Raw genomic sequence first — 14,133 nt, 5'->3', positions numbered from 1 at the left:
TACGAGAAATCAAAACCATACCTTGGCCGATTTTCTCGTATAACCCAAAGGCAACCCACTTAGGCAAGAAGCAAGCCCTCAACACCAAATTTCAGCAACCATCCCAATTCCAAGCTTTCAATTAAGCTTCCAACATACCCAATTGCTTCATATCACATATATACATGCACCTAATACACATTTTTACATATGTATACCCAAAACACAAAATCAGTTAGTTAACTAGGGTTCTAGGATTCTCACTTTACTCAAGTACCAATAAAGCAAGATTAAGCATTTTCCTCAAGCTAATTTGAACCTAAACACCGAAATTTAACAATTTTCAACATAATTGCTCATAATTTTCGAAATTGGAAAGGAAAAAATTGGAACACAGAAGTGGTTTCCTTACCTAATTATTGACTGGGCTTTGTAGAGTTCGACGCTGCGATCGCATGGCCACAAACGGTGCGACGATCGAAGCTCAGAGTGAGAAGTTGTGTGAAATCAAAGATTGAGTGAGAGTTTGGCTATGGAAGAGTGTTCTTCCCCCTCCTAGCTCATTTGATTAAGTGAGTGGGTTGGGTCCACGGGTCTGGTTCGAACGGTTCGGTCCGTTTGGCTCAATTTTGGGTCAAATTCTTTAAAATTAGTGTCAAAATTCTTATTTTAATTAGCTTTATCTTATTTTACTATAAAATTTACATTTCTAATTTATTTTATTAAAAAAATAATTTATTGATTAATTATTTGCTAATTTTGTGGGGTTTATGTAAGGTCCCACATTAGTTGGGGAGGGGAATGAAGCATGCCTTATAAGGATGTGGATAACTCTCCCTAGCATGACGCGTTTTGACGAGTAAGTGTGGGGGCTTCGACTATCATCCCTATCGTCAAAGGCAAAACCGTGAGGCCTTGTGTGCCAAAGTGGACAATATCATGCTAGTGGGTGGTTTGGGCTATTACAGATGGTATCAGAGCTGAAACCCGAATCGATGTGCCAGCGAGAGCGCTGGGCTCCCTTGGAGGGGTGGATTGTAAGGTCCCACATCGGTTAGGGAGGGGAAAAAAGCATGCCTTATAAGGGTGTGGATACCTCTCCCTAGCATGACGCGTTTTGACGAGTGAGTGTGGAGGACTTCGACTATCATTCCTATCGTCAAAGACAAAACCGTGAGGCTTTGTTTGTCAAAACAGACAATTTCATGCTAGCGGGTGGTCTGGACTGTTACAGTTTACATATTACATATAAAAATATAATATATAAATTTAGTAAATATGCCGTGTTACAATTTTAAAACAACAATATTTAAATAATATTTATGTATCATCGTATGAATTATTATTTGTAAGTAATATTTTCACCTATAAAAATAGTATGAAGATTATTTGTGTGAAAATATTTTATTATATAGTTTATATACACCATCATTTATCACAACAAAAATATATATTTTTATGATTGCATCTAAAATATTTCAGTAAAAAGTTTAAACATGAATGTTTTTGTGGATATAATCCATTAAGATTATTAGATGATAAACCTACATGTTCAAATTAAAATGAATATTATAAAATAAACTTATAAAAAATATTTTAAAATAAAAAGATATAACAAATTACTAAATTATTAGATATGTATATATTGTAAATAGATTATATAATAATTAAGTAATATATAACAATAAGTTGAGTAAATATTAATAAAGTTTAAATATTAAAGCATATATATATATAACATTTTTTTTAAATAAAGATTTTTCATTAAATAATATTACTAGAGTAATAATTATTTTATAATAAAATTAATGCTCGTTGAAAAGGGGTTATTTATGTTATGCTAGTCCATCACAACCTTCAGCTTTTTTTAATATAAGCTAGTTGAAATTGTATATTATAGGACTAGACTGTAATTTTATCTCTCACTTTATGGGTGAAGGAAAAGACAAGTTACAACTTCACTACTATGCTTTCCGTACAAAATATTTCACATACAAAATTTTCACTTTCATCTTATTCTTCTATATATTTTAGGAAAATTTTCACGTGTTCCATTCCAATTTATTGGAACTAAGCTATACCGAATTTAATTTTTGTCTATTTTATTAATAAAATAAAAAAGGATAAGATTTGGTGAGTATAAATCCCTGTGGAGATAACACGATATAGATTAGGGTGGAACCAGACTGATTGATCCATTTACCCACTAATAGACCATGACAAGGTCTAGCTTGTCCTAATGAGTTCTTGAGCTAGCCGTGGCACTAATGTGAGCCGATCACTATATTATCCGTTCAGGCTAGTGGAGTTGGATGGGCCACATTCTGGGCCATTTAGAACAACAAAGGTAGAAAATAATTTTTTTTTTGAAAAGAAGAAACAAATTAAGCCCAGTTACACGTGTTGAAAGTCAATGATGTTAAATATTAGGAAATTATGTTGTAATTGCATTTTAATGTATTTCGAAATAGTAGGAAAGTCTATTGTTAGTTCCCTTTGAAGGTTATAGAAAACTTAGAGAAGGGACGTTGAATCTATGTTCTTCTTTAACTTTGAATAATTGAGCCTTAAAACCAGAAATTATAACTTGGCTTCTGTTTAGTCTGCAGAGCAGATTATGTAGGAGACAATCTCGTTTTGTCTCATAAAACTAGAAAAACAGAACTAGAGCAGAAGGGAAGAAGGTGACACAACCATATATCATGGTTTAGTTGCCTAGTGCAATGCAACCTACATCCAATCTCCACCACAACATTGATGGAATTTTCACTATCTTTTCAAGTATGACGTACAACAATTCTCAAGGACTCAACCTAATCCTATCAGAGACACATCAAGCTTCAACATAAACTTGACTTGGTTATGTAACTACCTAGACTAGACACACTAAGTGCTTACCCAACTTAGCATGGGATACCTCTCAGGTACTTTATACAAAATAGAAATACAGCAAAAAAAAAAAAATTAAAATCACTCTTGACTTTTCTCTCAAGTGTATCTCTCAGCCTTTTCTCTCAATGGCTCTTATCAATGCCTCTCTCTTTTGTCTTTTATCTCATAATGAATACAAAAGAAGATATGACAATGAAACAGAAATACAAACAGTAAACCATGAAGAAAATGATGAATGGCAGTTTTGATTTTATATGCAGAACCCAACATCTGAACTCAAAACATTGTTTTTCATCTTGACGGAGTGCTCCCTTTAGTGTAGGTGCAATGCTTCCTGTAATAGGCCAGACCACCCGCTAGCATGATATTGTCCGCTTTAGCGCACAAGGCCTCACTGTTTTGCCTTTGACGATAGGGATGATAGCCGAAGCCCCTCACACTCACTCATCAAAATGCGTCATGCTAGGGAGAGGTATCCACACCCTTATAAGGCATGCTTCGTTCCCCTCCCCAACCAATGTAGAACCTTACAATCCACCCCCCTAAGGGAGCCCAGCGTCCTCGCTGGCATATCGATCTGGGCTCCAGCTTTGATACCATCTGTAATAGTCCAGACCATCCGCTAGCACGATATTATCCGCTTTGGCACACAAGGCCTCACGGTTTTGCCTTTAACGATAGGGATAATAGCCGAAGCCCCCCCACACTCACTCATCAAAATGCGTTATGCTAGGGAGAGGCATCCACACCCTTATAAGGCATACTTCGTTCCTCTCCCCAACCGATGTGGGACCTTACACTTCCAAGACTTCAAACTCAGTTTGTGAGGTTACACACTTTGCCCCCCCCTCTCTCTCTCTCTCTCTCTCTCTCTCTCTCTCTCTCTCTCTCTCTCTCTCCCCCCTTCTGCTCTAATCAGAATCATTTTCCTTTTTGTACCTTGTTCTGAGCCACGATTAGGGTTCCTTCAAAGTCAGCTTCTTGGTTCTTGAACCACATGTCATCCTTCCTTCTCTTTCTTCAATCAGCCCAAAAATTAGGGATTTGAAATTTGATTTGGGCTTAATCGAGGAGATGGTGGCAGAAACTAGTGGCTTGCTCAGTAAGGTTCCCAAATCCACACCTTTGAAAATGTGCTTTGGATCCAAGAAACGATGTAAGCCATTGATTCATAGCAAAAAAAATTCAACCACTACTTTCTTCAACTTACCCGAAATGGTAGTGCAGAGGGAAGGAGAAAAAGTGAAGCAATTTACTTGCATGTTAAAGAAAACAAATTACCTTTAACCTCTAAACTTGCTTAGCATGCTTTTGATTATTTTGATTTGACAATAGCTTCATAGATTAGCTTTTCTTTTCTTCCTCTTTGGTGTTTGAGCACAAACTGAAGCTCACTCTCTTCTTCTGACCAACACCGGAAGTGAACTAGGCAAATCTTTAGGGTTGCTTCACTATTTCTTGATTGGCATTGAGCTTGTTTGTTTTCATCTCCATTCAGCTGCTTTAGTTTATTGGGTTTCTAAGGTTTGGGCTGCAACAAAAGAAAATTGGGCCTGTACACTTGAATAACATCATCAAAACTCACTTGGGTTATTAACCTAAATCAACTTGTTTGTCATTATCAATGTGTTATTTATTTTCTTAACTCAACACCCTTTAATGTATTTGTTGAAGTAGACGTTGAAAACCCATATTTCATGAAAAGTGAACATTGAATAATTTATTATGTTTTATTATAGATAATTAAAGTTTGATTTAAAATTAGTTGTTATATTTTGTGTTGTTTAAATTTGTCCTTGTTAATGTGTTACCTCTTTTAATTTGTTTTTAAAGGCAGACACGATATTATGTGTTGAAAAGCACAAGCAGGGAATGCATGTAATTGAGTCTCATTTTTTCTTATAAGATAAATAACACTAATAAACTAAATAAATTTGAATATTACATGAAAGTCCCAAATATAAAAACGTTATGTGCATGTCCCATACATATTTCTATGTAAATCGAATTCACCAAACTCGAATTAACTTTTCTGGTATTAAATCGAATCAGTGTGATTCGAATTAGTAGGATAAATGGTAAATCAAAATTGGTAGCTACGATTTATGAAGGAATAAAATTCGATACATGTAAATCGACACGTGTAGATTCGATTTAGCACATGCTTTTGTACTCTAGTAAATTGAATGGAGTGAATTCGAATAACATACCCTAGTAAATCGAACCGGTTAAATTCGATTTATAAGCAACGGCTAAAGGACATAAATCGAATTCACTAGGTTCGATTTACCATGTATTTACCAAAGCTACTAGGACATTACAAATTTTTATAGTACTCATAACATCTTCTAAGCCATGACGAATGCCCATCACAAGCACAACTAACCGGTCCAAAGCTGCACTCTAAGACTGACGAATGCCGTGCCGGTGAAGTCCCTATGCTAGTGAAAAAAAAAACAGACACATCTGCACTCAACTCACATGACAAGGGAAAAGGCGTTGCAGGAGAATGTCGAGGAAGGATGTTTGACATTATAGTCCCCAATTCTCTGGGCTATAACGACGATGTTATCATCGATGAGCAACATTCTACACCGACGCCTAAGTCTCATCTAGCAAATTCGAAGCCCCCGCTAGCTCGCAAAATGCATTGGTCGACTGGAGTCCCGAAAGTCAGAATCTCCTGAACTGTCACTAGGAGTTCACCTGTCATAAGATCCACAGAGATGGTACAGGTTACGTTAAAAAGTTGTTGTGTCTCTCTTTATTTTTCAGATACTCCACAATCGATATTTTTCACACTCTATTCAGTTTGCTGTAAATGATGTAAGGTTTTGATGAACTAGATAATGCATTTTGTCATGCAACTTCCGAGCCTAACCCACATGGACTGCAACACCCAGGTTTGTGAGTTGTTTTCAGCTTCACCTTGTAGGCCTAGACCAATGAAGCTTCCCAAGATAGAGCCTGCAAACAATGATAATGTTCCATATCTAGCTAAAATTCCAACCCATAGACCAATCCTTTCGATGGGAGGCTGTATGAACAATCAAGTCCCTCTCATAACCCAAGTCGGTCCACCCACAGGTGTCTCGCGACATCCACTCGTAAACAGCTATGATTCCCCTGTTTTTCTAATTCCATAGGCAAGCACATGAGAGTATTTGATGGTAACAAGTAACCCAACTCAAGGAACAAAGAGTTTATGCAATTTTTTTGTTGCTATTATGTGCAGGCCTTCGACATGGGAGTTCAGGTCGACCCTGGAGATGGACCTTATGTATGATGAAGTCCGATTTGCTGCTTATATATTTCGGAAGACTAATGAGACTGATGACTATGGGTACTTTCTTTTGAAGTAATTTGCCATTATGGTTTTATTTTGTTTTTTACTTTTTTGTATGCAATTACTTAACAAATATATTCACTTGACCCATTCATACACAGGGAGATCTTGTTCAAATTCACTCAACTTGAGGTTTCTAGAGGGCAATTATTTTCTCTATGTCCATGTTATGTGCCCATTTTGATGTGAGTTAATTCCTTTTGGCAACAAATATAAGATTGAGATGTTTGGAATGAAGAATATATTCACGTATGATTTCTTTTTAAAAAATTTGCAGATTGTGAATATTATTGTAAAAATGGCTTCCATGAGAGCCTCAAGAGCATTACCACCTCGTAATTGGTTTGTTCCTTCCACAATAGCAAATGATATTCTCCTTCTAAAACCCTTAATGTATCTTAATATTTTAATTTCATAGCCAATGAGTTTTCAAAAGTAAATTCATTAAGAATAATATTATACTTACTTGAACTTCTTGAGTCATCCTATTAAGCACAGACTCGTCTATTGGCCGTAAGGAAGCATGACTCGGTGCATTGGGACATCGCGTCCTTCGATGTCCAAGTTAGCCACATGTGCTACACTTTTGTCACTTCTTCCCAACTGACAGAGAGGCTTGGGAACATCGTCCGGTGCCCTTCGTTCTAACACGGATTAGGTCCTTTATCCCTTGATAGACTAACCCGCTTGTCACGATAGGTTCAGTGGGTCTCAGCCCGTACTTAATTTCTAACACAACTGCATCACTTAGAAGCTTCTTAGAGTATTGCTTGAAGTCCTCATCACTCATGCATGCGGCCCGTCCTAACCTCTTGCATATCTGAGAAAAGGCACCCAACCTGGTTCTATAAGTTGCTGCGTGGTCCATTGTTTCTTCACCACATGCATGTGATCCAATCGTTAACTTTGCTATTTTAGCTCACCTGTGCAACACAAAGCTATCGGGTAGTGCACCTAAATCTAGCCGAACACAGACAGCAAGGATACACACACATAGAAGCCCTCCAGGACTCCATCCACATGCATGTGCACCTGAAATTATTTGTGACAGGTTCCCATGCAACAACCCATGTCATATTTAATCGATGATACTTTTTGATCCTATAAACGTGGCACGAATCTGTAACCTTGCTTTCAAATATCCTAACCCAAACACATCGTCTGAGGGACTCGTGAAATCTCCAAAACATCTCTCGTGTGAATTTACTCCATTCGGGTTTTTCCAGCTCCACAAACTATGTCTACAACACGAGGGTACCATAGCATGACCTAAATTCGAGCTCATCCTCATTGTCACAAAGAAAATCTACACATCTTTGAAAGTTAGTAACAAACTTCAATACTCCATATCAACTCTCAACAAACCTCCCAAGCTTAGCATGTAACGACTCACAACGAGATGTGATCCTTATACCGACAAAGAACCTCCCTTGTATGTAAGCGGTTGCCCAAGAATTCTATTTTCTATACAAGTCCTTCACCCACTCTACATAAAAAATGCCATACTCGTCGACCATTGACTGCCAGTGCGTTTCAAATTCTTCAGTCTCCATGTCTTCCAACATACAATATCGTAGCAATTGCGTGAAATGCGAATCACATATATTCTGTGTTGCATTTCTCAAAAGATGCCATGCGTAAAGTCTGGGATGAGCTTGGGGAAAAATAGCTTGCATGGCTATTCACATGATAGGATCACCATCTGTGATCACTAAAATTGGCAGTTTTCTTTGCATGCAATTAAAAAATTGTTCAAAACCCAAATATATGACTCTTGAGACTCACAAGAAACCATTTCCGTGGCAAACACAGGTTTGGTTGTGATGATTAACCCCTGAGAAAACCACCACCGGTAGATTGTACTTGTTACGTCCATAAGTTACATCAAAAGCAAGCACATCCCCCAAAATAGCATAATTATCTTGACTACGACCATCAATCCAGAAAAGACCGCGTAACTGCTTATCTAATCCCACCTTATACCACCAAAATATTCTACCATCTACACGAGCAACCCCCTCCAAAAACTTAATTGTAGCATTCACATCTCCACCTTGCAATTCTCTTTGCTTTCTAACCTCGTTATACATGTCTTGTTTCGTGAAAGAAACTTTATTAAAACCTCCAAGCTGTGCTGTAAAGGATTCGTAAATCTTCGAAATACTGATCCCAATTCCCCTCATACTAGTCAGCTGAGCAATCTCAACCTCCGATATCTTCCTATGTGATCTTAGATAATTTACAAACTTTTCAGATACCATCTCGTGGTTATGTTCATCAACGAACCGCAACAGGTACCATTTTTTGCTTCCATCTTTTCTCTTAATCCTCATCTCAACGAGACTCCCACAACGAGTGACTACCTTATGCTCCCTTTTCTGATCCATTTTTTCAACAATTTCTTCTCTCGAAAACTCTGCCTGTTACATACAAATGTATATCTAACAATCTGTCCTACTATTTCTTATTTTCTTCCCTTGCCTTGATGCAAAACCCTTTAGCCGAATATAGTTGTTGTAGAAACCACTTGCTTCTTCAGGAGTGCTGAATTCCATTTGAAGAACATCGTCTACATTAAAACCTTCCAGCTCTATCAACTGGTCTGGGGATCCAACTGTTATCCCCTTCACTTGCACCAGAGCTTCATCCGCCTCAACTCCCATATCATACATTCCATCCTGCATTGTGACACAACACAGATTTGTAAAATTAACTCAACCCTTTTCTTATCAAATGGATACTGTACAAATACTACCACATAATGTATGTATAGTATAGAAAAAATATTTTTCAGTAATAACAGTTCTCCGATCTCAGCCCAACTAGGCAAAATAAAAGAGTTTCGCAATTTAAAAAATAAACAAAAATAATAAATATTCCATTATGCTTTCATTGAATGTTTTTAATTTATCCTAAATAATTATTTTTTATGGTGATCATATTTGATATCTTACAAGTGATGGGAAGTATTAATGTTGTTTTATTTGATAAAGTGAAGGGCAAAGTTATGCACCAATTAAGTCTCAAAGTAAAGAAGTCGGGTTGATCAAATATAGGTAAATTTGACTTTTATTTTAAGTAATTTTGAGTTCGAGTCTATAAAACAAAACAAAAAATTATGAATTTTAAATTGGACATTTAAAAAAATAAGATGCTTTTTCTGAATCCTACACTATTCATTATTGAATCTCATACACTATATTTGAGATGATGAAAAATTTCTTAAGTTTTGAATGTTAATAACACATATATTTATTTCTTTTATCTTTATACTAAGTCAACTTATTCTCTACTACTATTATTTGAGATCTAGAGTCCATTTTATAACAAATATAAGTGAATCGATTTAGTGTATAACAAAAAATGAATACAAATAAGATTTTTCTTTTCAAAAATTTGCCAATTATTTTAAATAAATAAACTAATACTTAAAGTTTTGAGTCTACAATAACATTCCTAACTTCTGAAAAAATTACTCCAAAAAATTGTTATAGACATGTAATTATTAAAAAGAATTTTTAGTACCAAAATTATTACGAAGGATTACTTTTTATAATATTTAAGAAGGGTCAATTCTGTTTTTTTGTAAAGAGTCAAATATATTCTTAAGTTATTTTTTAATTTATTTCTTTTCTATAAATATATTTATTTTCTAATTACTTATTATATTCAAATATTTATTAATTTACATTTTTCTATAACAGAAATTTGTTACTATAAATCACTAATTTACTGTTACTAAATAACTTTATTATTTTACTGTATTTCCATAAACCAACACAACATCATCATAACAATGATAAAAAAAATAAATAAATCACAAAATAATTATCGTATGAATCACAAAATAGTTATCGTAGTACTTTATTTATTGCAAGTAATAATCATTTTATTTTTCTATGTTTTCGTCCCTTTTTAGTTTTGTGATTAGAGTTATGTCTAGTGTCTTATTTTTTTTTCATGTCTTGCATTCCTTCTGAGTATATTTTATTTTTCTTTTTTAATATTATTGGAATTGAACTTTTTTCAGCTCATTGATGCGTAGTTATGTATCTCTTTGTAGAAGAATAGTTTTTTTGATATTAGTTTTTTTATAAAATAAAATTGTTCTTAGTTTTCTAATTCTTAAATTATGTATTTTACAATAATTTGTATACATGAATGCATAATTATACTGACAAGAGATAAATAAATAAAAAAAGAATTTAAGGGTATATTTGTATTTTTTTAATAATTTATAGTAGGTTTTTGTACTCGGTTGAATTATGCATATGGATGTTCAGATCCTAAAAATTTTAATAGTGGAGATAAAAATATATAAAAATAAACATTAAGCCTAAATTTATTATTTGAAATTATAGCTATTTATATTTATCAAGAATAAATTATAATTATATAAAGTGACATACATACGTATAAAACTAAATTTAAATTTTTAGTAAATTAATTATTTGATAAAAGATATCTTAATTTTGCATAATAAAAAAATAATTTATAATTATTTTCAGTTTAATTTCAACAAAATTAAATATTTTTATGCTGTATATGTTCTTAAATAAGATTTGACTATTTATTATTTTTTATTTATTTACAAAATTTTATTTGCTAAATAAATTTTTATTTAAAATATTTAAATAATTTTTTTTTGTAAAAATTTTGCAGGTGTCCATGGGCATGTATCTCAATCTCTGTCTCCGTCCCCATGTATTCATGGGGGCAAGTCCAGTTTCCATGGAGATTTTGCGGGTTTCCATTAGCTCTCCCGTCGCAGGTAATTTCCGTAGGTATGAGTTTTTTTACACGTTTGATGTTTGTAAACGGAATACGTGGGATAGAGTGAATTCATTTACAGTGTAAACAAAATACATGCTGAATCAGAACATTTTTACTGTAAACGAGATATAGTATGACAAAAATCAATCAGCTATAAAAGGATCTATAAACCATTGGTATTCTCCATAATAATCTCAATCATTCTTCTCATCCATTTCATCAATAAATTTAGTAGAAATATCTAGTGTTGGTGGTTATTTTATTTTGACGTTGTATCCCAACTGTCACATGAGAAATAGTGACACTAGGTTGTATTTGAGTGTGAAAATCCTATTCTGCTATGCAGTCGGAGAGCATGTTCTTTATCTGAGTTAAAGAATTTGATACTGAAGCACGTCGGTGGTGATGAGAGAAAAGAGATTGGAAGAGTTGGTTATCAGATGTTCGCACCAATGGAAAATGGAGTATTCCAGTTTCGTCTCTTTTGCCTCGATGGCAATGAGCATGTGTGGGTCATGTTTGATGTCCACAGGAGAATCATGGCGGAATAAGTGATGGAGCTTACCATGGAGGTCGGCGATGTTGGTGGTGGTTTTCTCTAGCAGGTCGATATTGTCTATGATGCGAGTCTCGTGATGCACCCAGATCCACCTAGGCAAGTGGGAAGGTAAAAGGATGATCCCGAACTTGATGCGTCTGTGAGCCCGAGGGTGGTGGTGTTGAGTCCTCCGCTTCGGCAGATATGTCACCATTCTCCTCCTATCTCGTATACTTCGCCTCCTCCTGAGACTCGACATATAGTCGCTCTCTGCGGGGCCTGATCCGCTCCATCGGAGGCTCTACAGCTGCTCCACAGTCCCTCGCACCCCTATCCTTCTAAGTCGGTGTCCGGATGTCTGCTCAAACCTCCCTGACATGCCTACAATGATAAGGAACATCCCAGGAAGGTCAAGCACGTCCCTAACCTCGAAGTCGATCGCTCTCGCAATGTACCAAGTCGCATTCAGGGGTTGATGTCTCCATCTCGTGTGTCCGTGCGCGCAATAAAGTCCGGGTATCTCACAAAGATAAAGAGGAATGTTCGAGAATGGGAGAAATGAAGATAATGGAGGAGGAAAGTGACAAAAGAGGCTCTATGAATGGGTTCCTTATATAGTTGCGTCTAAGCCTTATCTTGTTTACAGTGTAAACAAAATAAGCTTGTGCGTATCTTGTTTACATTATAAACGAGATAAGGCACGTTATACAACTCGTTTATAAACAAGAACATGCAACCACAAAAGTGTCTTATCTTGTTTATAGTGTAAACAAGATATGTACAAGTTTATTTTGCACTATAAACGAGATATAAGGTAGGCAACGTAAATCGGTAAAAAATCAGCGAACAAAACTATCTATTCCAATGTTGATATGATAATGATAAAATTGTCGGAATGGATCAGATCCAATCCGCACACTAATCGGATCGGATTACGAATTTTATGTGTATATCTGCATATCCAATCCGCATATCCGCAGATCCGCAAAAATAAATAAATAAATAAGTAAATATTCTTTTTATATTTTATTTTAACTAATAATTATCATATATGTTGTATTATTTTATTTTTATTATTTAAAAATAGTATGTTTAATATTATCTTAAGAGTAAACATGTTTAAAAGAATAAAAAATAAATTTTATTGATTTTTTATTAAAAATAAGCTTTTAAAAATATTTTTATTTTTTACAAAAATAAAAAAAGAAATTTTATTTTTATTATTTAAGAAAAGTACGTTTGCCCTTACTTTTCACTCACATGCATTTTTAATCTTCGCTCAAAATAAAAGAATTAAAATGTCTCTTCCCTCCACTCCAAATCCATCACCAACTTTTGTTGTAGGCAATAGGCACTGAAGAAGGCATGAAATTTTAAAACCCAGGGGCATGAAAGAAACTCTTGTCGTTCCCAGATTAGGTATCAACATGCCGAATAACTACGTGGCTTTGTGATGACAACACAAAAATTGGAGATGACCCTCCGTCCAACTTCTTCTACGATGTCATACCTATTAACTTTGGCGGGAAAGGTTGGATGGTCTTAAAAATGTGCACCTGTTGCAATTCAATGATGCAGCTACCTTTGTCAGTCTAGGTATAGTGCAGTATAGATGAGGAGAGTCCAAGAAATTTGTATCTCGCCATTCACAACGCGGAAAGATTTTTCTAACACAAAATCAGCGACCAAATTTTTTAGTTCGATTTGGTTAATCCCATGCTCTGTAGTGTTTAATCATTTCTCTCTGGGAACAATCCTAATTAACAACCCTCATATGGTGTGATGAGACTTTACATTTTAGCAGGTGTAGGATTGAAAAACAAAGTAGGTGCATAGAAAATGGATTATCATTGTTTTATTTATTTTTATTTTTGACAATAGATCATATATTGTTTTTTTTAAATTTTTTTATTCTCTTATTCTATGTGTTTATTTTGATAAAACTCGCTAAATTAAACAACGCACTTTATATCTTGTTTTTATTTTTCTTTTACATACACATAATATTCATCGAATTGTTTCTCATCTATTGATATTTATTGCCTTCAACAGTTTATTGGTTCTTATTTTTTTTAGGTTTTATTCTAGTTTATGTATTTGTTCTTACACATAACATTTTTTTTATGTCTAACATACAGTTTTATACAATTTGAAGAAATGAAATAGTTTTAGGTATATATATTTTTCTGAATTCAATTAATTCTAGATATATATTCTCATCAATTAAACAAATAAATTGAAATGACAATTTGATATGTTTGTACTCTAAAAATATCATGTATTTCTCTTTTTTTTTGGCATTCCTTATCATCTAATAATTACATTAATGTGATCCAAATCGGTAAAATTATTTACTATTATTTGATTAAAAAATCTATTTTATCGGGATATGTCTAAAACCAACACAATAATTTTGTGCATATTAGATGTACCACATTGATACATACCATCTGATTTCATTAAATGAAATTTAAAGATTAATATAAAAAAAAGTATCGATAGACTCTAATAAATACAGAATATCCTAGTACATAAATACCTATCTTTTAATATTTAATACTTTAAATGGCAACATAATCCTTTATTTTTAAATAAATAAATATAA

This window comes from Arachis ipaensis, chromosome B6 (genome assembly GCF_059453495.1).
Source record: "Arachis ipaensis isolate K30076 ecotype BB chromosome B6, ASM5945349v1, whole genome shotgun sequence".
NCBI lineage: Eukaryota > Viridiplantae > Streptophyta > Magnoliopsida > Fabales > Fabaceae > Arachis > Arachis ipaensis.
Note: the sequence above shows the minus strand (reverse complement) of the source record.